The sequence below is a fragment of the Sminthopsis crassicaudata genome, chromosome 3, assembly GCF_048593235.1.
Source record: "Sminthopsis crassicaudata isolate SCR6 chromosome 3, ASM4859323v1, whole genome shotgun sequence".
NCBI classification, from domain to species: Eukaryota; Metazoa; Chordata; class Mammalia; order Dasyuromorphia; family Dasyuridae; genus Sminthopsis; species Sminthopsis crassicaudata.
Window position 1 is genome coordinate 394,110,558 of NC_133619.1, and position 27,936 is coordinate 394,138,493.

General features: G+C 35.7%; 1 long non-coding RNA gene across 1 annotated transcript; it reads right to left on the bottom strand.

The window, feature by feature from the left end:
- LOC141562233 (uncharacterized) lies at window positions 1-27,895 on the bottom strand. The gene is made up of 5 exons (XR_012488186.1): window positions 27,826-27,895; window positions 10,498-10,543; window positions 6,263-6,315; window positions 735-878; window positions 1-308 (listed from the first exon to the last, which is right to left on the bottom strand). It is a non-coding gene; the product is annotated as an uncharacterized LOC141562233 (long non-coding RNA).
- Between the last annotated feature and the right edge of the window lie 41 nt (window positions 27,896-27,936).

The following is a 27,936-nucleotide window of genomic DNA, read 5'->3' on the forward strand; positions in this document are numbered from 1 at the left end:
GGGGGGAGGGAATGGAGGGAGGGGGGGCAATTTGGAAAAATGAATACAAGGGATAATATTATAAAATATATATATAATAAAAAAAAAAAAAAAAAAGAAATGACCAGCAGGAGGAATACAGAGAGGCTTGGAGAGACTTACATCAACTGATGCTGAGTGAATTGAATAGAACCAGAAGATCACTGTACACTTCAATGTTGTATGAAGATGTATTCTGATGGAAGTGGATATCTTCTACATAAAGGAGATCCAACTCACTTCCAGTTGATCAATGATGGACCGAAACAACTGCACCCAGAGAAGGAACACTGGGAAGTGAATGTAAATTGTTAGCACTACTGTCTATCTACCCAGGTTACTTATACCTTCGGAATCTAATAATTAATGTGCAACAAGAAAATGGGACTTTCACACATATATTGTATCTAGGTTATATTGTAAAAGATGTAAAATGTATGGGATTGCCTGTCATCAAGAAGAGGGAGTAGAGGGAGGGAGGGGATAATTTGGAAAAATGAATACAAGGGATAATGTTAAAAATTACTCATCCATATATAATGTCAAAAAAGTATAAATAAAAATTTAAAAAATTGTTATCTGGTTATTGCAAGCCCTTGTTTCTTTATCAATTTTACTAAGCATTTTTCATAAGTCTCCCGCCTTGGCCATTTCATGTCAAATTGGCCCATTTTCAATTACTCAGTCAAAAATTAAAGTAATCAAAAGATCCTTACCAGGTCTTCCCCATGTCCTTCCCCATCTGCAGGGTTTCTGAAGGGACTTTTCCTGCAGGATCCCCACACTCATGACCCTTGAGTATCACTGCTTTGTGCTCGGCGCTTTGGGTGCCACGTGTTCCAAGCTTCTGGGACCTAATTCTGACCAGCAAAATAGATCTAATCATGTGAGAGGATGGCACAAGGAGACAAGAAGCAACAGTATGTCAGTGAATTGTCAGTGAATACCTCTGGTTTATTTCACTGACCCATAGAGTATGTATATACATATACATATATATATATATATATGTATATGTATGTATATACATGTTTTCAAAGTACAGCAAGATTATCATCAGTTAAAGGAAAGCATACATCATTTTGTTGCTAAGGAGGGTGGTGTTTGAGGAAGAGGAAAAAGCCCCTGGGTCTTTGGACTTGGAAGTCAGTAAGTAGGGGTTAAGGAGAAAGTCTAGAAAGAGACAAAGGATGAGGGATTATCAAAATCCCAAACACTATTATACACTTTATTAAGGAGGTTCCTGATTTTAAGGATTGCATCCACACTATGGTCAGACCTGTGTTTTAAAAAGAACAGTATGGCAGTGAGGGTGGAACTGAGTGGACTGGATAAAGACTTTAGGAAAGGCGAACCCTTGAAACCAACCAGGGTTCAAGTGATGAAGGAACTGCACAATGTATTGACTAAATGGGGAGAGAAAAGGGGTTAAGAGATGAGGTATAAATGAGAATGTTTGAAAATAGATTCTCTACATGGAGTGAAGATTCATTAAACTCATGGGAGCTGACATGATTACGAGTTTACAAAGCAAGGGCAGCTAGATGGCCTGGTAGGTACCAGCCCTGGAGTCAGGAGTACCTGAGTTCAAATCCTGCCTGAGCAATTTATTACTTACTAGCTGTGTGCTCCTGAGCAAGTCATTTAACCTCAATTTCCTGATCAAAAACGAAAGAAAACAAAAATAAATAAAAACAAAATCACAAAGCAAGATAGTATGGACAGCAAAGTGAAAAGAAGAAAAGCCTTGGAGCATACAGCCATTCATGCTGAGTAGGGCATGCTCTTTATATAGATCCTGAAGAAGACTCAGGTAGAATAGCAAAACAAATAGGAGACATCTGATGTGGGAGCAGGATCACCAAAACCTGTAGTGCAAAATCTATTTTAAAAAATTAATCAAAAGTTATGAAGGAAAAAAAAAAGGTGCTCAGGGAAGAAGGATGTTGGGAAATTGTGGACAGCACAGAAAATTCCAGGCTCTTTCCATTTTCTTTATAAATAAGACAAAAATCTGCACTTCTGGCTTATTTAGACCAATGAAAAACCAATAGAAGTGGGAGATGAATGAAGGTAATCGTGGGACAATAGGAAAAGATCTGAAGAAGCTAGGAAGAGAATTTGCCTTCTTTAAAACTGTAAATACTTTCAAGGTTAGTTCAACTTAAAATAGTGAAGAGCTAGCCTTGTGATTAGTTGGGTTGGGATAAAGTCTCAGCCCCAAACACAAGAAATTTCACTTTGTATACTGTGTGGAAAAGATACAGAAAACCTCTGCTGATAAGCAACACTAGGCCTACTGGTAGTGCATACACATGACCATGGGAGAAAAGGAACTGCGACCAAGTTAATGAGTGCAGAAACACTGGAATAAGAAGGCTGCAGGCAGTTAGAAGAGAGGAGAGATCTTAGTTTAATGTTTCAGGATAGAGGAGACAAATGAACCAGAACTTGAGGCCAGAGGACATCCCTTACCAACCTCTTATGCTACCAACCACTTATTTTAAAAGAAAAAAGAAAAAAAAAAAAACTAAACTAAGGAGAAAAAAACCAACCATAGAAAGGATTGTCTACATAGGGAAGATCCAAGTTTTTCTTCAGAAAAGCATGCTTAAGTTGAATAAAGAGGCTCTGCCTTCCTTTTGCAATGTGAAATGCTCACATACCCATGAAGAATTCATAGAACTTCTCAAAAAAGCCTTTAAAAAATCAAATAACAAAAATGGAAGAAAAACTAATATAGACATATATAATAGAAAAAAGAATCCAAAGAAAACAAGTTTAACAAAGAAAATTCAAACAACTTGAAAACGAGATGCACAGTATTAAGAAAATGACTCTTTGAAAATTGAAATTAGGCAGGGGGAAGCCACAAAAGTCACAAGAGACAAATGAGTAATAAAAAAAAAAAAGATAAAGAATGAAAAAAATGGAACAAAACATAAGCTATATTGTAAGAAAAGAACTACAATAAAAGATGTAAGGTCTTAGAACACTATTTATCAAAAAATCCAAAACACTAAGCAAAAATATTGTGGCAAGCAAAATTAATGAAAAAAGAAAAAAGAAAGGCATTCAGCAATCTTCCAGACATTTAGGTTTCTGTTGAAAACAAGAGAAAGCTGAACTTAGCAGATATTTTGATATACACAAAATATTAGAGAAATAGAAAATATTTCAAGGGATTCAATAAGGATAAACTGCTTACTGCCTAAGTGTTATACAAATTTAAGCCTCAGGATTAAAATAATTGTTGGTAATTGGGTAATTCATGGGGTAGAGGTGAAATGATATGACTCTACAAAGCAAAACCATAAAGGTAAACGTTAAAATAGTAAATATATAATATGATGTGTTGCAAGAGGAAGAATTGCCATAGTGGAATTAGATATGGGGGAAGAGAGCTGGCAAGTCTGAAATCCTATTCACACTGGGAATGAATACAAGAGGAAATAATACATATACGTCTAGGAGACAATAAAAATTTTCAGAATTTAAGAAATAAGACGATGAGGGATCAGGTTAATTTGGTAGATGGAAGGATGTGTAGAGGAAATGGGATATGGTGTGTAGCTTAATAGAAATGGGATAAAGAAGGAGATAAAGGGTGATGACAGAAGACATCCTTTTGAAGGAGGTGGGCATGGGGAAGGAAGTTAGCAAGATAAACTAGCAGTGTCCATAGGGATAGGAAATAAGAGATACCCACAAACATAAGGATTTGGAGTAGCATTTTTCAAGGGGGGAAAAATCAAAGAAACAAAAAAAAATTAGAATAATAATCATTGATATAACACAAAGTGAATGTTTCAAAAAAGAAAAAATAGAGAAACTACATTATTATATAAGCCATATTGATATTCCTTTTACACTATTCAAAATAATTAAACAGTATAAGGTCAGAGTATCATTCTTAAATCAAACATGATAAGTTGGTACATTTAGAAAAACACAGAAAACCTTGAACCCAAGGAGAATGATGACATCCACATTCACACAAAGAGAAGACAAATAGGAATGGATATCTGTACATTTGTTTATGATTACAAATATCCATATGGATATATGTCCATCCATACATATATCTATCTATCTATATGTGTATAGATAGATACATATATGTGTATATATATATATATATATATATATATATATATATATATATATACACACACACATATATACATGCATTTGTGTGTGTATATATGTATGTATCTATGTGAGTGTGCTGGGATGAATAGAGCCCAGCGAAAAGTTATGTCCCTGGTGGCAACCAGTGTCTAGGTGGGCCCCAGGCAGGGATGCTGACAGGATTCCCTAATTCCCATGTGAGCTCTTATTGCATTTCATGAAATGAAAGGATATTTTGCACAAAGGGAGCTGTCCTGAACTGATGCCCAAAGTTACTGTATACAATAATCAGAAGGCCATGATAGGGATGCAAACTCTCAATGTACTTTTGTATAAACACTGCTTATCTATCTACAATATTTAACATGCCCTGCTTTGACTTCTTTCCTTTGAAACTTCCCGTCTCTCCCCTTCTAAATAACGACTTCTGTTAATCAGCTTTGCCTGCCTTATGGCAACATAAAGCGACCTGAGTTTCTGAATTCTTTCTGGATGACTCCCCCCCATTCAAGAGTTATTGTATCCCTCCCATGTGTATATATGTCTAGGTGTGTATGTGAGTGTATATAGGCATGTTTTTATTGTGCTAACATAAACATGCTAAACTCCAGTCTCCTTGAGGGAGATTGTGGGGAAGGGAAGAAAAGGAAGAAAAGAATAAAGTAAAAAGTGCACAGCAAAGAACAAGAGAAAAGCTACAAGGAAGCAAAGATGGGACAGTTCTGAATAAACTTTGTTCTATTTTATACCCATTTTCTTGAAAAAATATTACATATTTTGAATCCTTTTTTTAGGCATGTACAAATGACAATGCTTTTATTCCTTTTTCTATTTTCATAACTTTTTTGTGTATGGTATTATGCTTTAAATATATTTTAAAAGAAAGAAAGAAAAAATTTGGAAACAGAAGCCTTTTCATTTGGATCAGAAGTCATCATTGACAACTATTGAAAATATATTTTAGCACCATCAGAAATGATGAAATTATAGATTTCAGAGCAGCCCAAGTAAACACTGATGAACACATGCAGAAAGAACAAAAACTGATGGAAATGAAATCTATACTGAAAGATTGCCATTGTCTCATTACCAGTTTTGGAAAAAACCTAGCTCAGTGGATAGAGCATCAGTCCTGGAAGTCAGAAGAAGAACTGAGTGCAAATCTAGCCTCAGACACTTAATCAAGTCACAGAAGCCCAATTGCCACAATATTAAAAAGGAAGAAGAAGAAGAAGAAGAAGAAGAAGAAGAAGAAGAAGAAGAAGAAGAAGAAGAAGAAGAAGAAGAAGAAGAAGAAGAAGAAGAAGAAGAACAAGAAGAACAAGAAGAACAAGAAGAAGAACAAGAACAAGAAGAACAAGAAGAAGCAGCAGCAGCAGAAGAAGAAGAAGAAGAAGAAGAAGAAGAAGAAGAAGAAGAAGAAGAAGAAGAAGAAGAAGAAGAAGAAGAATCCTAGCCCTAACCTAAGGAAAATAAAAAATATAAATCTCTCATTGGCAGAGAGGCTGTGGAAGACATAAACTTAACATTGTATATTCTTTTCAGTTTTGTAATTTTTGCTGAACTTTATTTATAAAGCATATATGTGTATGTGTACCTAATCTATGTGTCTATGCATCTTTCACTGAATTCACGAATCTGGCTCAGTATTGAGAGTGTAGGAATAAATTTGAGAATGGGTATATTATAAATAATATTTCAATACTTCTCCCCTCCAATAGTTCTGGTGATGAATTTCACTAAATTCTCTTTCATATTGTTGAAACTAGTAAAGGTGATTTCTTTAAGTCATAATCCTTTTGGGAGCAGTGACTATGTACAATATTATTTCAACTATTAAAGAATAACTTTAAAACAGTTTTAAAAGTCCCCCCCATTCAGAATTCTTAATAAGAGGGAAATGACATGGTCTTTCATCGTAAAAGATTTTGATATTTTAGAATGCCCCCAAAAGTGCCTTAAGGTCCCATGTATGAAGCCTTGATTTCAATGACTTTACCATAGCCTTTCTCAATATAGGAAACAATTTTCAGGAGAGGGCTTATAATTAGACTCCAAATAAAACTTTTTGGAACCCATATTATAACTGTATCCTTAAACTGAACTCTCCTACCTTTTTTCAAATTTAATTTCTTTCTTTCTTCAGCAATTGCCTGTAGCATGTCTCTGGAAAACAGGAATGATGTATTTTAAGGTATTTTGTATTATTTTCATTGAAGTGAATGAAATATTGACAGCTTTTTATCAGTTATTGCCTTGGGTTTCTTTCCTTTGAGGATTTTGCCATGAATCACTATTTGGAATGTTATGCCACAGTTCTCAGTCTCCCTAATTATCCTGACCAAGTCCTGACTCAGTTTCTCAGCTTCAGTCAAAGCTCAGTCCTGCAAAACCTCCTCCTGCTCTTTATCAGAATATTTGATAAGGATAAAAGATCGTTTGTTTTAGAATATCAGAATGGCTCTCCCCATCCCAAGCTATGGGATGTCAGATACCATCTTATCAAATGTCTCTCCCCATGTCCGGGGTGCCTCTCCATGTCCATGGTGCTTCCCCCTGATTATGCCATCTCACCTCCAATGCCTCACCCCACCCTGTCAGAGTCCCCTTCCCACTCTCAGCACCCTGACTCCGCCCTTGCCTCAGTCTACCCCCTGCATCTGCGCCATGTGTATATATGTCTTTGAGAACTCACATTGTTTGCTGGATTCTTGGAGACAATAGTCTCATTCAGCCTTGGGACCAAACCATGGATCCATTTGGTCCCATTATAACTCTCCATTAAATAAATTATTAAATATTCTCTAATCTCTATCTGGCTCAGTTTCTCAGGCATTACAACAAATTATTTGTCTTGTAATTTAAAAAATGTATTTATATAAATCTTATTGGTTGTTACTAAAGGACTTTGTGCTTTTAATTTGATTTAATTATCGTACTCATTAATTCAGAGAGGTATCCAGAATTTTCCATTTTCTTAAATCGATCTATTTAAATGACTAGTTTGTTTCTTTTTGATTAGGATTCTAGGATTTAGTCAGTCTCCACTTATCAGGCATATCCACAAGAATGCTATGAGAAGTGCTCTTTGAACATAAACATAATCTCTTCTTTTGACTTCTTTGCACACTACACTCCATTTGTTACATTCCTAATAAGGTGAAGATAGAAACAGAGGAGGGGTACATTGATTTCTGTAATTGCAGGAGGATACTGCTATGGTGATTTGTAATGATAGTCTACCATTCTGAAACCCCACCAATACTGCATTAGTTTACCTTGCAGAATATATTTTTGCTCTTATGAAACTTTAAAAAATTGTGCTTCATCCTCAAACGATGATTTTTTTTGGAAAAGAAACATTGCTAGATTAAGTAAAATATATTATTTTTTAAAATATTTTATTTAAAGCTTTGAGTTTCATATGAAAGAGTGTTCCAAATCACTACTGCTCAGAGAAATGCAAATTAAGACAACTCTGAGATACCACTACACACCTGAAAGATTGGCCAAGATGACAGGAACAAATAATGATGAATGTTGGAGGGGATGTGGGAAACCTGGGACATTAATACATTGCTGGTGGAGTTGTGAAAGAATCCAGCCATTCTGGAGAGCAATTTGGAACTATGCCCAAAAAGTTATCAAACTGTGCATACCCTTTGACCCAGCAGTACTACTACTGGGCTTATATCCCAAAGAAATACTAAAGAGCAGAAAGAGACCTGTATGTGCCACAATGTTTGTGGCAGCTCTATTTGTTGTAGCTAGAAACTGGAAGATGAATGGATGCCCATCAGTTGGAGAATGGTTGGGTAAATTGTGGTATATGAAGGTTATGGAATATTATTGCTCTGTAAGAAATGACCAGCAGGAGGAATACAGAGAGGCTTGGAGAGAGTTACATCAACTGATGCTGAGTGAAATGAGCAGAACCAGAAGATCACTGTACACTTCAACAACAATACTGTATGAGGATGTATTCTGATGGAAGTGGAAATCTTCAACATAAAGAAGATCCAACTCACTTCCAGTTGATCAATGATGGACAGAGATAGATACACCCAGAGAAGAAACACTGGGAAGTGAATGTAAATTGTTAGCACTAATATCTGTCTGCCCAGATTACATGCACCTTCAGAATCTAATGCTTATTGTGCAACAAGAAAATGGGATTTACACACATGTATTGTATCTAGGTTATATTGCAACACATGTAAAATGTATGGGATTGCCTGTCATCGGGGGGGGAGAGAGTAGAAGGAGGGAGGATAATTTGGAAAAATGAACACAAGGGATAATATTATTTAAAAAATATATATATATATAATAATAAAAAAATAACGTTTTGAGTTTCACATCCTATCACTTCCTCACTTCTTTCTTTCCACTTCTTCCTGGGACAGTAAGTGGTCAGATTCAAATTACAGTTGTGCAATAATGTAAAACATTTCCATTTTAGTCATTTTAGACAAGAAGACTCAAAGAAAAAAATGAAAGAAAGAAAAATTGGAAAATACCGTGATTCAGTCAATAGTCAATCAAGATCAGTTCTTTCTCTGCAGACAGATATTTTCATCATCTGTCTTTTTGGATTATTTTATTGTTTGAAAATAATTGTTATTCAAAGTTTTTTATCCAACAATACTCCTGTTTCAATGTACTACTTCCTGATCCTGTTCAGTATAAATCAATTCAGGCCTTACCATTTTTTCCTGAAATTAACCTGTTTCTCATTTCTCAGGACATAATACAATATTATTTCATTACAATATTACTTATACCGCAACTTCTTGGGTCATTCTGCAATTGATGGGAATCCCCTTTGATTTCTAATTCTTAGCTAGCAAAAGGGCTGCTATAAATGTTTGTACCTCCTTTTCTAGACCTAATAGTGTTATTGCTGGGTCAAAGAGGATGCAGATTTGATATCCCTTTGGTTATTGTTCCCAATTGCTCTCCAGAAGGGTTGATTCAATTAAAACTCCACAACAGTACTTGTACTGGCCCACTTTTCCCACATCCCCTCCAACATCCAACTACTTTTGCTCATATTAGCCACTCTCAGAAGTGTGAGATGATAACTCAGAGTTAGTTTAATGTGTATTTCTCTGATCATTAGTGATTAAGAATATTTTTTGTATGACAATAAATAATTTTGATTTCCTTGTCTGAAAATTGCTTGATCAGGTATTTTGAGCATTTACCAATTGATGATGACATAGATAGCATAATAAATTTGACTCAGTCTCTATATATCTAAGAAATGAGACCTTTACCAGAGATACTTATTGCAAAACAACATTTCCCTCACTTTTCTGTTTTCCCTCTAATGTTGGGTGCATTGGTTGTGTCTGTCAAAACTTTTTTTTTTTTAATATATAATCAACACAATCTACTTTCTATTTTGCAATGCCCTCTGTCGTCTTTGTTGATAAATTCTTCCCTTATCCATCAATCTGACAGATAAACTATTCCCTGCTGTCTTATTTTGCTGGCGGGTATCCCTCTTTATGTGGAATTCACCTACTTTTTTTATTGTATGAACTTTTTTTTTTTTCCTCTGCAGCCATCTTTTCCAATTGTTTATTGTAAAAAAGTGCAAACAAGTAGTGATAAGAGCAAGAAGCAGAGTGTCTAATATTGCTGTAGGAATAGAGAAAGGAATAAATATGGAGATACGGAAGAATTGGAACAGACAGGATTTGGTAACTGGTATGTTACTATATAGGTGTAAGGGCGGAGAGCACTGAGAGTTATCTATAAATCTGAATGCCAGGAGTTGGAGAAGGTAATTTGGATGTGTAGAGGATGAGATCCATGGGGACATATTAATTCATTAGTCTGGAAACGTTATACTTGGATCTACAGTTTGGGGCTTTTCTACACAGATTTTCATTCCTTGGCAGCTGAAAAAGATCAGCAAGAAAGAAGGTGTCAAGAGAATTTTAGGGGAAATAAAGCACTGATTTACATTTTTTCCTGGGGTTTCAAATTGCTTAGGGTGAGAAGAATGGTTGTAATGAACAATCCTGTTGGAGACAGTGAATATGTATTCCTAGTACCACTTGCAAAACCTAACATCACATTAGAGTATTGAAAAAGGACTTCTTCCCTAATTCCCAATTCCTAAGAATAAGAATAATTGTGCCTGTGGCAGTTTTAGTTTGTTCAAGTCATGAGAGTCTCACAAAACTCCCAGCAAATTCCATGTTACAATGTTTGAGGCCTGTTCTGCATCCTCCTCACTGCATCCCAGAGTTTTCATGAGAATGCATAGAAGCCAGCCCTTAAAAAATACTGAAAGAATACAAATGAGAAAATTCCCCAGGAATTGGACTTCCTTACCATGCTGTTTATTTCTTCCTTTTGAATTGTTTTAAATCCATTTTCTCTGTAAAACAAAAACACCAGAGTATGTTTTTCAATTGAGAAGAATACTCATTTGGCTATTAAGCATCTTGTATTGGGATCCCTACTTCTTTCACTATTAAGAGTTGAGTAAATGAAGTGTACTGAATTCCATGCTTTGCAATCTGTTATTGACAACTTCTTATTTTTCTCCTGTGTTCTCTAATAGTTTTTTGATGTGAGTGGTTACTAAACTATTGCTTAGCTTTTGTTATGGTTCTAATTAGGGGGAAGAGCTCATATTCATTCACAAAGATATCTCTGGGATTTTCCTTAAATTCATTGATTTTAGTTCATGATATTATTACTGCTTCTGTCACATACAGAATTTCTTCAGCCAGTCTCATCATGTCCGATTGTTCAGGCATCTCCAAGCTTTTGGAGTGACAGAAGAATATTACAAAAAAGGCTACTTAAAAATAGCTTCCCTTTTTTCACATTTGTAGTCTACATTCCATTTGGTTTATTCTCATTAAAATGATAGAAGTCCCAATTTCTGTACCTTTTGTAATTTGATTAGGAAGCTATCACAATTTCCAAAGGGATTCTAACATTCTTAAACACCTTACGGGTTCATGAGAGTTCCTGTCTGTCCAGAGAGATGCCCAGTTTTGAAGCATCAGGATTTCAGTTTTCAAGATCATTAACGAATAAATTTTCTTTATTTTTCTTCTTCTTAGTGGAAGTTTTTATTTCCAAAGCTTCTTCTATGTTCTCTTCAGAACAACAAAACTTTTTTTTAGAAGAGACAGTAAAATAAATTTCTAATAAAAGTTAAGTCAAAATTTGTGAAATGAGTAAACTGGGAACACTCTGAATGAATGCTCTGAAGAATTATTCCCCCAGTCACCAAAAGGTTTTTGAAAGAGAGAAGTTGTTTACTGCACAAACACCTTCCAAGATAGACACGTGGAAGTATGAGATATTTGCAGGAATATTTCATCTGCATCTCAATGGAGGTCATATTTATCTTTACAGAGTTGCAACATCAAGACAGACCTTGCACAGGAAATTTAACAATTGATGCTCTCCCCTCACCTCCTTGCAGAATTGGAAGTAAAAGAGAGTTTAATATTGCCTATAAGTTCAATGCTTTGTGGTGGCTAATATTTTTCCCTTTTTGGCTTTTCTATTTAATATTGTAAAATATTTTTCATAAAGCATGTGGGGAATCTATGCAAGTGAGAAAAATATGGAGAAATATTGACAATGTTTAAAGTTATCAATAACAATGGTAATTAGAAAAAAATATTATTTAAATACTCCTACCTAGAGGCAACAAGACTGTAAACCCAAGATAAGTAATGTTCATATGGGCAAAGAGAAAGGAGTAAATACCTAAGATACTTTACACGTAGAACATTTAACAACTAATATAATGCTATATAAAAATGAGGGAGTGTCCTCACTGAAAGGAAAAAAATGAGTGGAGATTTTAAAAGGAGATAATTTGGATTTGTTGAGAATGAGATTTATGTTAAGTAATTGATTCTTGGATGTATAAATTTAGGCATCTTCTGCCGTGAACTATTTATACACCCAAAGGGACCTGATGATATTGAGGGGGAAAATAATATAGATTTATGGGTTATGAATTTCTAAAAGTCACTCAGTGTTATTCAGTGAAAAATTGAAGTTGATCCACCAGAAAGAAATGGGAAGTGACTACATTACTCAGCAAAACAGGTACCAGAAGATAGTCTTGTCAGTTAGATAAGAGGGTGGAGAAAATTTGATATACAGAAGCAAAAGTCTACTTCATAAAAAGGAATAGAATGTCCAGGAAGTAGAAAGATTGAGAAAAAAGCCTAAGGCTTGAAAATTAAAACATTATTATAACTTGAGCTATAAAAATTTATAAAAAAATAAGTTTCCAAAGGATTGCACCATTACTGCATGGTAAATTACATCCAAAAGAAACAAAAACAAAAACAAAAAAACCTAGTCTCAATCAAAACTCTACAGTTATAAAAGGCAAATAAAATAAAGAAAAATGATTGGAAATGTCTAGATAACTAAGAAATTAGAAGCAAGTAAACCCACAAATCTGTTATATAAGTAATCTTAAGTACAGGAAGAATGGGAAAAGAATTCTTTGCACTAGAAAATTACAAAACAGGCAGGAAGTAAGTTTAGAGTAGCCTCGTACACAAGTAACCAAGATAAATTCTGGCCATGCTTAGTACAAGAAAAGACTAATATGTTCTCATTTGAAATAAGAGTTCCTTTCTGGGATATGATTATTGGGGATAGGGATGGAATTTACTTTCAAAAACTGTAAAGCCATATTTAAAAGAAAAATATCATTTCAATTACACTGCATATGAGCAAACTTTTATAAGAAGCAAATCAATCAGTGCAGCTTAAAAGAGGTAAAATATTAATAACAAAATTTTATGATTATGCTCTCTATTACAATCACAATTATTCAGGATTTTTAAAGAATGAATACAAACTGAAAATATTTAGTTCTTCTCTATCATCCTTTTGCCCACTCACAGTGAATTATTCAATTACATTATAAACAAATGGCTTTCCAAAAAAGATTTAAACACCATTAAAGGAAAAGGACATTGTATCATGAATAAGAAGGGAAATGACAATTAAACCAAGTGGTGTTCATTTCATTCAGACCATATGTATTACTATAGTTAAACCATGAGATCAGATATGCTGGAGAGCTGTATGAAAATAGATCGTTTACATGTTACTGGAGGAGCATTAAAAAGATTGAATATGTAAAAAGATATGTAGAAAAAGTTTTAATATTTATTTCAAAAAAACTTCTATAATTATGGAAAAAAAGATTATGAAAATGATCATGCCATTTGAATTATAGAACCCAGTATTGGGTACATAGGGTGCAGATATATAAAAAGCAAGAGGAGAGTTGCATAAGAAGCATTGTAAAAGAGAATTTTAGCTAACAAAGTCTATGCATTTAGATCAGAGCTTGACTGAACAAATCCTGGAAGACTGATGAGGTAACAGGGAACCTAACGAGGAGGTATATACATCAATAGGATTAAGATTAGGATCAATTGAGGTCTAGTGGCAGGATTGGGGTACAGGGAATCACATGGAGCTCCCCTGCAACGCCTTAGGATTCGGCGCAAGGATACAAAGTTAAAGAGACCCCTGTAAATGAATTTACAGGCCCGAAAAACTAGATGGGTTAAAAACAAGGTTTATTGCAAGGTTTAGAAGCAAGGTTAAAGTCTGGTTAGTAAAAGGCATTAGATAGATGAAGATACACACCGAAAGTGGTGGGACAGAGAGTCTCTGATGCAAAGCATCTTGGCTGGCATCTTTCAACTCTCTGACCAAAGACGACTCCACCTTTGCTACCTTTATCTGCTTGTAGGAGAATATGGGCGGAGCTCAGGTTGATTGCTGGAAGGCCAGATTTTTGGCAGGCTTTTCAGATAAGAAAGAAACTGTTGGGGGGGGGGGGAGGAGGGTGGCGGAGGTAAGATGGCGGAGAAGATACATGTGAATTTGTAAGCTCCTTTCTTCCTTCAATACCAACTAGTTAAATCAGCCTCAAAAATAGCGCTGGACTGTTAAAAACCACAAGGATTAGAAGCACAACATACCAGCTGAAGAGTATCTGGAATTTCGACCAAAAAGGTCGGTTCCGAGGGGAGGAAAAAACAAAAGAGCAGCACAGACAGTGTTGGATTGGGGCTAGCACACTGTGCCCAACGGACTGGGGAAAACTCTGGGATCAGAGAAGCCACTGAGATAGAAAAATCTGGCATAGGCTGATAGCTCTACCCTGCTTTTAAAAATAGCAAGTAAGAAGAGAAATCAAAGCCACTTTAAAACAATAGCCACATAATATAATCACCCCAAACCAGAAGCAACCTAACAGATCTCAGCACAGCTGTGCAGCCGCCTGCTGCTGTCCAGGACTTTTCCTTGGGGCAGTTAAGAACCTGAACAGAGGGGGACACAGCTCAGGGCAGCCTCTAATCCATATAGTGCAGGGCTCAGCCTGAGGTAGTGGAATTCTCCCTGCAGCAAAAATCCAGCAGCAGCAGAACTCCTATAATCGTGGAACCGGAACCTTCGCAGCAGGAACTGTGCTCTCTGGGAAGACACTTCTTGTTTGAGCGCTGGGACTTTCCGAGTCAGCTGCTAATATTCTCGGCCCCACGGGAGGCTTTGGCTGGGGTTTGTGACGCTTTTACTGTTCAGCCTCTAGTCTCAGGAAAGTCGCTAGCCACACAGTGAGGGTCCTTCACTGGGCACTCCTAGCAACGCAGCCGCACTAAATATCTCTAAGTCACTTCTGGGGGGGAGGGGAACTCTCTCTCAGAGCTCTCTCTTGGTCCAGACACAGGAGGCAACGTATCCCCATCTGGAGGAAGCTGATAAATACATTTCCTACCCAAAGGGCAGACCCCACAGATTTTTAACAATGAGTAAGAAGCTGAAGAGAATGATTGACACCTTCTTTACAGAGAAAGAGCAGGTATCCACCCCAGAGGAGGTTAACAGCAGAGAGTCTCCATATAACACCCTAAAGGGGAATGATACCTGCACCCCATCACATAACATTCTCCTAAAAGAGACCATAAAAAAGTTAAGAGAGTTTGAAGAAAAATGGGGAAAGGAAAGACAAGCTATGCTAGAGAATAACAACGTCCTGAAATTTGAGTTGGAAAAAATAAAGAATTCACAGGAAGTGCAGTGAAAAAAAATTTGTGAATTAGAAATGGTTAAAAATCACAGGAAAGTAGGATTTGTGAATTGGAAAAAGAAAATATCTCACTAAAAAAAATTAGTGAAATGGAAAAATATTCAACAGAGCAAAATAATTCATGTAAAAATTCAACTGGGCACATACAAAAAGAACTAAAAAATGTGAATAAAGAAAATGACTCATTAAACATCAGGACTGAACAAATAGAAATGAATGATTCATTGAGAAACCAAGAATCATCCAAACAAAATGAAAAAATTAAAAGCTGGAGAATAATGTCTAATACTTACTGAGAAAATCTATAGACCTGGAAAATAGATCTAGGAGAGATAATCTGAGGATCTTTTGACTTCCCGAAAACTATGATCAAAAAAGAGGCTAGATTCTATTTTACAGGAAATCATCAAAGAGAACTGGCCAGAGATAATAGAAACAGAAGGGAAAATAGGCGTTGAAAGAATTCATCAAACACCTTCTGAAAAAGACCCTAAAAAAAGAAGAACACGCAATATTGTGGATAAGCTGAAGAACTACCAAACTAAAGAAAATATACTGTAAGCAGGTAGGAAAAAAAAATAATTCAAATATCAAGGTGCCACAATAAGAGTCACTCAAGATCTGGCCACCTCCACATTAAAGGATCGAAGGGCCTGGAACCTGATATTCCGAAAGGCAAAAGAACAAGGATGCAACCAAGGATAAACTACCCAGCTAAGTTTAGCATTTTCTTCCATGGAAGAAGATGGTCATTTAAAGAAACAGAGGAATTCCATTGGTTTCTAAGAAAAAAATCAGACTTAAAAAAATTTTTTTTTGATCTACATCCACAAGACTGAATTGAAGCAGAAAAACGTAAAAAGAACTCTTGAGAACTATATTTCTCTGGTGTGGATATACAGAAAGTCCACATGGATAATTTTATTTTACTGATATAATATAAAAAAGGGAAGTAATAAAGGGAAGGGGATAGTATCAGAAAAAGGGAAAGGAGAGATAAAAAGAGGGAAACTACATCCCACGAAGAGACATAAATATCTACCACATCTGAGGGAATTTGGAGAGGGGGAGAAACATTGTGTGAATCTTACTCTCATCAGAATAGGCTCAAAGAGTAAATAATTGACATTTGTTTTTCAGAGAATTCTCTCTCACTTCATTAAAAGGGGGGAGAGGAAAAGGGAAAAGAAAAAGGGGAATAAGGGAAGGGTACAAAAAAAGGGAAGGGACTTAAAAGGAGGGGGAGGTATACTAAAAAGGGAGGGCTGTGCATCACAAGTGGGGCCTATAAATTAAATACTGTGGAAGGGGTTCAGGGGGACAAGGGAAAAAAAAAGCATAATCAGGGGATAATATGATGGCAGGAAAAACAGAATTAGTAATTTTAACTGTAAATGTGAATAGGATGAACTCTCCCATTAAACGGAGTCGGATAGCAGACTGGATCAAAACTCAGAACCCTACAATATGTTGTTTACAGGAAACACACTTAAATCAGGGAGATACATACAGAGTAAAGGTTAAAGGTTGGAGCAGAACCTATTATGCTTCAAGTAAATCCAAAAAAGCAGGGGTAGCCATCCTTATCTCAGATCAAGCAAAAGAGAAGTTGATCTAATTAAATGAGAAACTCTATCCTGCTAAAAGGTAACATAAACAATGAAGCCATATCAATACTAAACTTATATGCACCAAGTGGTATAGCATATAACTTTCTAAAGGTAACATTAAGAGTTGCAAGAAGAAATAGACAGTAAAACTATAATAGTGGGAGATCTCAACCTTGCACTCCCAGATTTAGACAAATCAAACCACAAAACAAATAAGAAAGAAATTTAAAAAGTAAATAGAACATTAGAAAAACAAGGTATGATAGACCTTTCGGAGAAAACTGAATGGCGATAGAAAGGAATATGATTTCTTCTCAGCAGTTCATGGATCCTATACAAAAATAGTCCATATATTAGGACATAAAGATCTCAAAATTAAATGAATGAAGGCAAAAATAGTAAGTGCCTTCTTTTCAGATCAAAATGCAATAAAAACTACATTCAATATGAAGTTAGGGGTGAATAAATAGACCAAAAAGTAATTTGAAACTGAATAATGTCATCTTAAAGAATGACTGGGTGAAAGAGCAAATTATAGAAACAATTAATAATTTCACCTAAGATAATGACAATGATGAGAATCATTCCAAAATCTGTCGGATGCAGCTAACGTGGTAATAAGGGGATATTTTTAATCTTTAGAGGCTTATTTGAACAAAATAGAGAAAGAGAAGATCAATGACTTGGGCCTGCAACTGATAAAGCTAGAAAAAAGATCAATTTAAAAACCCCCAACCTATAACTAAACTTGAAATACTAAAATTAAAAGGAGAAATCAATAATATGAAATTAAAAAAAAAAAACTATTGAATTAATAAATAAAATCAAGAGTTGGTTTTATGAAAAAGCCAATAAAATAGATAAACCTTTGGTAAATCTGATCATAAAAAGGAATGAGGAAAATCAAATTGTTAAGTCATAAAAATGAAAAAGGTGGACCTTTCTACCAATGAAGAGGAAATTAGAGAAATAATGAGTTACTTTGCCCAACTTTATGCCAATAAATTTGATAACTTAAGTGAAATGGATGACTTCCTCCAAAAATATAGGCTTCCTAGATTAACAGAAGAGGAGATAAATTGCTGAAATAGACCCATTTCAGAAAAAGAAATAAAACAAGCTATTAGTCAACTCCCCAGGAAAAAATCCCCAGGACCAGATGGATTTAAATGGGAATTCTACCAAACATTTAAAGAACAATTAGCCCCAATGTTATATAAACTATTTGAAAAAATAGGGGATGAAGTCCTACCAAACTCCTTTTATGACACAAACATGGTACTGATACCTAAACCAGGTAGACTGAAAACTGAGAAAGAAAACTATAGACCAATCTCCTTAATGAATACTGATGCTAAAATCTTAAATAAGATATTAGCAAAAATACTTCAGAAAATCATCCCCAGAATAATACACTATGATCAAGTAGGATTTATACCAAGAATGCAGGGCTGGTTTAATATTAGGAAAACTATTAGTATAATTGACCATATTAATAATCAAATTAATAAAAACCATATGATCATCTCAATAGATGCAGAAAAAGAATTTGATAAAATCCAACATCCATTCCTACTAAAAACGCTTGAGAGTATAGGAATAAATGGACTTTCCTTAAAATAGTCAGGAGCATATATTTAAGAACATCAGTAAGCATAATATGTAATGGAGATAAAGTGGAACCTTTCCCAGTAAGATCAGGAGTGAAATAAAGTTGCCCACTATCACCATTACTATTCAATATTGTATTAGAAATCTTAGCCTCGGCAATAAGAGTTGAGAAAGAGATTAAAAGAAGAGTAGGTAATGAGGAAATTAAATTCTCACTCTTTCAGATATATGATGGTATACTTAGAGAACCCCAGAGATTCTAATAAAAAGGAATTAGAAATAATTCCCAACTTCAGCAATGTTGCTAGATACAAAATACATCCACATAAATCCTCAGCATTTTTATACATCACCAACAAAATGCAACAACAAGAGATACAAAGAGAAATTCCATTCAAAACAAATGTCGAGAGTATAAAATATTTCAGAATCTATCTAACAAAGTGAGGAATTATATGGGCAAAATTACAAAACACTTGCCACAACAATAAAGTCAGCTTTAAATAATTGGAAAGACATTCAGTGTTCGTGGATAGGCCGAGTGAATATAATAAAGATGACAATACTCCCCAAACTAATCTATTTATTTACTGGTATACCAATCAGACTCCCAAGAAACTATTTAAATGACCTAGAAAAAATAACAACAAAATTCATATGGAAGAATAAAAGGTCGAGAATTGCAAGAGAATGAATGGAAAAAAAAAATCAGATGAAGGTCGTCTAGGTGTACCTGATAGAAAGCTGTATTATATAGCAGCAGTCACCAAAACCATTTGATATTGGCTAAGAAATAGACCGGTCGATCAGTGGAACAGATTAGGTACAAAGGACAAAAAAGGGTAGAACTATAGCAATTTACTGTTTGACAAACCCAAAGATACCAACATTTGGGATAAAAATTCATTATTTGAAAAAAAAAAAAACTGTTGGGAAACCTGGAAATTAGTTTTTCAGAAATTAGATATGGATCCACACTTAACACCATATACCAAGATAAGATCAAAATGGGTCCATGATTTAGGCATAAAGAATGAGACCATAAATAGATTAGAGGAACAGAGGATAGTCTACCTCTCAGACCTGTGGAGGAGGAAGGAATTTATGACCAGAGGAGAACTAGAGATCATTATTGATCACATAATAGAAGATCAAACTAAAAACTTCTGTACAAACAAAGCTAATATAAACAAGATTAGAAGGGAAGTAAGAAATTGGGAAAATATTTTTACAGTTAAAGGTTCTAATAAAAATCTTATTTCCAAAATTTATGGAGAACTGACCCTAACTGATAAGAAATCAAACCATTCTCCAATTGATAAATGGTCAAAGGATATGAATAGAAAATTCTCAGATGATGAAATTGAAACTATATCCACTCATATGAAAGTGTGTTTCACATCATTATTGTTCAGAGAAATGCAAATTAACACAACTCTGAGACACCACTACACACACCTGTCTGATTGGCTAAGATGACAGGAACAAATAATGATGAATGTTGGAGGGGATGTGGGAAAACTGGGACACTAATGCATTGTTGTTGGAATTGTGAAAGAATCCAGCCATTCTGGAGAGCAATTTGGAACTATGCCCAAAAAGTTATCAAACTGTGCATACCCTTTGACCCAGCAGTACTACTACTGGGCTTATATCCCAAAGAAATACTAAAGAGTGGAAAGAGACCTGTATGTGCCAGAATGTTTGGGGGCTCCTGATAGAATGCCCATCTATTAAAGAGAAGTAGGTGAAATTGCTGAGAAATCCAAAGCTAATTTCCCCCACTGTCTTTGGATTACAGCAATAGTTTTAACAACTCCCATCCCAAATTTTAAACACACAGTAATAAATAACCTAGACAAGGTTTAAAAGTCATTCATCAACCATTCCCAAAGTCCTCCACATCAGTACAAAATTTATCAGTCTAAAGTTTACTAGAAGCAGAGTCTATTCCATGCTCTCTTTTAAGCTGCAGTCTGAGATATGGTTGGAGGCTCTCATTCCATGGGGTGGGTCTGCTGTGCTGACAATCAAAGCTGATCTAGGTCCCAGAAGCAAGTCAATATCTGTAATTTGACCAAAATCTAGAACAAAAACATAAATCTAACAAATAAAAGTTAGAACAGTCTATGAGAGAAAGACTTGGTCCACAGGAGTGCTGCAAAAATTGGAAGAGGCCAAAATAAATTGGCCAGCAGCTTCCTATGTGAAAAAATGATTAAAACTTTAAAACAAAATATTTATGTTTTCTAACAGTAGCAGACAGATGACCAGGCTAAATGATTATTTGCCCAAGCATTTAGGATACAATGATTATATATAATAAGACTGAAATAGCAAGGTATGACATAATTGAATTGCATTAACAATTTTAGTGACCATTGATTTCATCTTAAAATCAGTTACAGGAAAAAAATTTCAACATAACTATAACATGAGCAGTTAAAACTCAACTTCCAATCAATTGTCCCACTAACTGCCAGAGGGTGGAGCTTTAAAAATCCCAAAAAGCATTAACTAACTATTAACTTTAAGCTCAAGAAAATTTAATTCCCACTAACAAATTCTATTAATCAGATATCTGATAAATTTTAAACAAATATTTATCATAACCTTATATTGATAATAGAAAAGAATTTGTCTCAATAAGTTCACAAATTAAACAATTATCATATCCAAATAAATGTTCCATAAGTGTGCATTATTCATACAAATCAGTTTGCTTTTAAAATACCCAATACATGGAAAAATATCCCAAATTGCATATTGTCCTTAACAGAAACACTTTCAAAAAACCAAGGAAAAAACTATTATTTTTGATTCTCTTTAAATAATCTCAGGATGACCCAATATAATCTTTAAAGTTATATTTTAAACTTATACAGTATATCCAAATACCACATACAAGAATTCAAGAAGCTCTTAAAATAGCAAGTAAACTTGTAGTATGGATCACATTTATGACCATATTCCTCAAACAATAAAACCCTTATGTATAAAGAAACAATTATTCAATCAACCCAAACTTGAGTCTTTCAATTTAAATCATCTTTTGAAAAACTGGCAGGAAACAGCTGGAGGTGGGGGGGAGGTGAGGATAGGAAAGTATTCCATGTGCTCACCCTTCTATGTGCTCATCCTTCCCCCGTTCAAAAACATTCCCTTAAAAACTTTCCTCTTTCCTTCTTGCAACATACCTTAAACAATCTTCAACAACTTTCCTAGAGGTTCCACTAGAATATCAAAAGCGGGGGTGGGGGGTAAGGGGATGGGGGGATGGTGGTGAGTAGAATGAGGTGAGTAGCCTTTGAAGAAAACAGATTTCCATTCCTCCCTTCCCCACCTCTTCCTTCTATGCCCAAATACCTTTCCATTACTTTCTCATTCCTTAATGCAAACTTTCATTCCTCTTTCCTTTGTCCTTCATTTCCCTTAAGATTCAAACTCCACAGAACTCACACATTTCTAGCAGGGAGGAACTCAGGTTAGCAAATGAAAAATCAGTCCCAGAATTTGAGAGAGAAAAGAAATGGCTTTTAAGAATGGACTTGCCAGAGAGTTGGGTGGAGAGGGATAGGAATTCAGCTAATCTATTCAGAGTTCAGGTGTTGAAGCTTGAGGCACTTTTCTCAAACCCAAAATTTCTCTGCATCTTAAAGGAGACTCTCTAGGTGTGGAGAAGGGAAGCTCACTCACCTTTAGCCACAAGCCCAAAAATGTTCCATTTCTATGGCTCAACCTGATCACATGTCTCTATCAGATTCCACAAATTCTCCCCTGCCTCTGTAAAGGAGAAATATTTGTCCAAAACAGGTATTCGTTTGTACTCAGCATCCCAAAGTCAAATGAACCTCAGAGCTCTAAGCTCCCACAATTCAAGGCCACTATGTCCTGGGTTTTTTGAATTGCACCCCACCATAGAAAGGTACTATCTTGGGTTTGCTTCAGTGAAAACCTCTTGAGAAGGCCACTGAATAGGGCAGAATAGCAAAAGATGTTCTCTATTGCTCCTCCCTAACTCTAGCATTGGTATTCTCTATAGGCCCTGGAGTCCTGAGGTAGCAGGGACCTGGTATAGAACAGAGAACAAATCTAGAGAAAGCTTGAGAAAAAGACAACAGAAAAGTCAGACTTCTTTCCTAAAGGTTTAATTTGCCTTCATTTGGAATTTTATTCCCCAGCTAACATCCTAAAGTTTTTTTTTGTTGTTTTGTTTTTTTGTTTGTTTGTTTGTTTGTTTGTTTCCGGTCCAGCCAGGACTGGATAGAAACCTTTTAATTGCTAGCATGGGCATATAATGCCAATAGCTGAGTTCCAGGAGATATTTAGGCTATTTATCTCTCCAAGAGCTGGTGGCAAAGTACCATTTTAAAAGTTAGCGATCTTGAAAAGATTGAGTCCCCATTCCCCCCAAGAAGGGGACAGGATAGGAGCATTTAAAAGGCAGGTTGCTAAGCCATATGTGAGAGATCTGAAAAAGGCCTTGAGTTCTGTAATAGGGAAGGGGGAGTAAAGGCCAGAGCGAGGGTGGGGGAGAAAGCCATCTTACCCAGTGCATTGCATCCGGAATAGTGAGGGCTACTATGCTGATTTCACGCTGGAACTTGAAGGCGGGACAGGTTGTCCAAGTCCCCCCAGATCTGGCTGGGAGAGCAAGACCTGAAGGGGAAGACTGCTTGCTTATCCTTGTCCAGGATGGAGGCAGCATCCTGGGCAGAGACATATCTCCAAGCACACCCCAATTCATTGACTGTCTCTTCATGGCTAGCCTGACCTTGCAGTTGGGTTCCAGAAGGGGGCTCAAACACTGATTTCTCCCCAGAACAGATCAAGGGAGTGGTGGTCTGGAATTCCCAAGAGGGGTGGGGTTCTCAGACCTGCCATGTGGTTGGGGGAGGGTGAAAAAGAGACAATTCCTCCAAAGATAGAGGCCTGGCCTGAGGGTCAGCTTTTTGGTGAAAAAAAAAAAAAAAAAAAAAGATGAGAAGTGCCTTGAGATGCAAAAAAAGTCTTTTAACCCCAGCAGCAGTCTTCTCCAAACCCAGCTACTGCTAAGGAAGAATTTTAAAGTCAGAGGTGTGCCTAGAATGTGGACAGGTAAAAGCTTTTATTTTTCCAAATTCTTGCAGCCTCTCTTTTTATCTCAAGTGGCAAGAGAGCGAGATAAAAGAAGACCTTTTGTCTATCACAGCAGTTTCTAAAGAATTGTGCAGATCATAAAGCTCTAAATGACAATCCAGGCCTGAAGTGGCTTCGATGTCCACTGCAAAATAGGAAAAGAAAAAAAAATATTTTACCTTTTCCAGAGTTCCATTCGGTACCCAAATTATATCTAGTTTTCGAGGATTTTTGTCAGGGAACCAAAAGGAGGAGGTAACAGGGAACTAAATAATGAGTTAAATACCTAATGAGGTATATACCACAATAGGATTAAGATTAGGATTAATTGAGGTCCAGTGGCAGGATTGGAGCTCCCCTGCAACCCCTTAGGATTCGGTGCAAGGATACAAAGGTAAATCAGGTCTAGTGGTGGCGAGAGTCCCCTGTAAATGAATTTACAGGCCCGAAAAATTAGATGGGAAAAATAAGGTTTATGGCAAGGTTTGGAAGCAAGGTTAAAGTGTGGTTAGTAAAAGGCATTAGATAGATGAAGATACACACTGAAAGTGGTGGGACAGAGAGTCTCTGATGCAAAGCATCTTGGCTGGCATCTTTCAACTTTCTGACCAAAGACAACTTCACCTTTGCTGCCTTTATCTGCTTGTAGGAGAATATGGGTGGAGCTCAGGTTGATTCCTGGAAGGCCAGATTTTTGGCAGGCTTTTCAGATAAGGAAGAAACTGTTTTGGGGAAACCTGAACAGATAGTTGGGGGTTGGGTACAAGCCCAAACTGGCTCAGATACTGATCTCTCCCCTTGGGGTTCTGACCAGATCTTGTAAATCAAAGATCAGTCCCAAAGGTTGATCAGACAAGGAATCTTAAAGGGGGCTACACCCGCATCAAGACCAATAGAGTAATATGATATTGAGATAGTCAACAAAAATTAATTTTGTCTAAGCAACTTTGCTTAACTTTGAACATAGAATGAACTGAGAAAATAGATTACTCTTCAAAGAGTACCTATTGAATTAGAAAGCAATAACTCGAGAACTATATGCAGAAGACACATAAGTGCAAAACAATCTCAAAGGAAAAATATTAGTCACGCATTGAGTATGGATAAGGAAGACTCACTACCAAAGGACCTTTTCAGAAGATAGAATCTGAGTCTTGTAGAATTTGAAAATATGATAGAGGAGGTGGAGAGAGAAGACATTACAGTCAAAAAGAACAAAGGATTGACAATGCATGGAGTTGACATGGTAGTGTTTGAGGAAGAGCAAGAAACCCCTGGGTCTCTGGATTTGGAAGGCAGTAGTCATCATGCCAAAGAAAAGGCAGTAGACATGTAGAAAAATGAGAAAGGAATAAGGTGGCAAGGGACTATGAAGATTAGCATTATATACTTTATGGAGGAGATTCTAGATTTAAAAGATTATGGCCAAACTATGGTCAGATCTGTTTTGTAAAAGATCATTATGGCAGGTGAGGGTAGAATTGAGTGGAGTGGAGGAAGCTAGAGACCTTTGCAATCACCTAGGGTTGAGGTGAGCAAGAACTGAACCAATATGATAACTAAGTGGAGAAGGGAATAAATAGAATGATATAACAGAAAAGTTGTAGAGGTAGAAATGAGAATATTTGAAAAGAGATTGTTTGCATGGAGTGAGGATTCATTAAAATCATGGGAGCAGAGATGATTACAAGATTACAAAGCAAGATTCTATGGAGGGAGAAGAGAACTTAGAAGAGGACAAAGCCTTGGGGAGCACAAATATCCATGCTGAGCAGGGTATGGTCTGTATATAGACTAAAGAAGACTCAAAAAGACTAAAAAAAAGAAATAGGAGAAGTCCTAGGTGGAAGCGGGATCACCAAAACTTAAAGAGAGGAAGTCTGCCCAAGAGATTAGCATGATCCATAGTGTTAAAAGTTATAGAGAAATCAATAACAAAAAGAACTGAAGGAAGAGAATTCTGGGAAGATTGTGGTGTAGCTCAGAAAATTCCAAGCTCTCCCAGTTTTCCCCACAAAAAAAAAAAAAATAAAATAAAAAAAAATCTGCATTTCTGAGCTGATAAAGAGCAGTGAAAAATTGAAATACAAATAGGAGCTGGGAATGAACAATGGCCCTCCTGGGACTTTAGGAGAAGATCTGAAGTTACTAGGAAGAGGATTTCCCTTCTTTGAACTGTAAATACTTTCAACAGTTCCATTTAAATAATAATTGGGGAGTCAGCCTTGGGGTAAGCTAGGTAGGAATATAGCCTCAGCCCCAACTACAAGAACTTTCACTTCCTAGACTGTGTGGAAACATTTGAGACAATCTCTCCTGATAAGAAACAGGAGGCACAGTTGTATTCCATAGACTGCACCCTGGAAGATAAAGAATTAGGACCTGCTAGCTGAGAGCAGAAGCACTGAGATAAAAAAGCTGCTGGTTGCAGGCATTTTCAGGAGGATAGGGGTGATAATTTAGTGTTTTAGCCTAGAGGGGAGAATTGAAGACTGGAGGACATTCCCCCTAAAAAGAGGATGAATGCAGCTCTTATTTTAAAAGATCAAAACAAACAAAGGAGAAAGAACCCAGTCATAGAAAGGGATATCTAAACAGTTTATACCCAAGTTTATCTTCAGTGAAGTTTGCTGAAATTTAATATAAAACAAAAAGCTCTACTTCCCCAAGTAATGTCAAATGCTTACATCCATCCCCATGAGGAATTCATATAAGATCTCAAAAAATACTTTAAAAAGCAAATGACAGGAATTGAAGACAAACTAAAATATATGTATAAAATATAAAAAAGAAGAACCCAAGAAAAACAAGATTATGAAACAAAATTCAAAATTCAAACAAATAGAAAAGGAGACCCACACTCTAATAACTCTTTGAAAAAAATAGAACTGATCAAGAAGCCGCTGTCAAAGTAATGAGACCAAGGAATAACAAATCAAAATATAAATAATAAATATGTGAGGCATCTCATAAGAAAAACAACAGATATGGAGAACAGATGAAGAATCAAACTACCTGAAAGTTATTATTATTTTAAGAAATCTTCATAGAATAAATACTACAAGAAACAAAGGAAATTGTCCTGAAATGTTAGAACAAGAGAGGATAATAAAAATAGGTAAACAAAGGTCCATTAATCACCTACTGAATGAAATCCCACGAGGGGGAAAAAAACCAAAAACAAAAACAAAAAAAACCACCTTACAGGAATGACATTGCTACATTTCAAAACACTCAGATCAGAAAATTATATAAGAAACAACAAAAATGGTGGAAGAAAATTCAAATAAGCAGAAACCCCAATTAAAATCACCCAGAACCTATCAGCAACTACAATAATGTTTTTTAAAGATTTCCCCTAATTTAAAATAGGGAATAGCATTGCCTTTCATCATAAAAGGTTTTTGTGTTTTAGAATTCCTATTAAAAGTATCTTCCATCCCCTTTGTTTTACGACTTTATCATCTCCTTTTTCACTATAACAAAGTCTTCCAGAGAGGGCACACAAATAGGTGTTGAATAAAACTTTGTGTGTTCCAAATTATAAATGTATCCTTAAATTCTACAACTTTGGGATTTGTGCCTTTGATTTAATCCCATGATTTTTTTCCCAAGTCTATTGTTTTCCTCTTTTGCTTGGAATTTTTCTGGAATCAATAATGTGTTTTAAGATACTTTACGTTTTATTAATTGAAATGAAAATAATATTGACAGTTTTTTATCACTTATTCTTTTGTGTGTCCCCTTTAATGTTTCTCCATTTCATTTTTTTAAAGATTTCTCCTGTCATTCAAAATGTTTGCTTTCCCTTATTGGTGATTACTAAATGAGGGTATGTGCTTTTATTTTTGTTTTAATTTTTGTGCTCACATTAATTCAGAGAGGTGAATTTGTCCAGAATTTTCCATTTTCTTATATTAATGTTAATTCTTGGTTTTATTCTTTTTAATTGGTAATCTAGAATTTCTTCAGCTAGTCTCAACTTGTCAGGCATTTCAGGCATCTCCTTAAGAATACCTTGAAAAATGTTCTTTGAATATAAATATAATCTCTTCCTTTGATCTGTTTGTACACTATATTCCATTTGTTAATTCAAAATAAAGTGAAGACAAAAACAGATGTGGGGTAGACTGATTTCTGTAATTTCACCAGGATACTGCCTTGGTGATTTGTAATGTGAGTCTACCATTCTGAAACCCCACTAATAGTACATTAGCTTACCTGGAACCGCATATATTTGCAGCTGGTTCAAGTGTAATATGTGTGATCTTTTCTTCAAAATCTCTTTGCTGTGGGAAAGAAACATTTTTATAACAATATTTCTTTAATGTT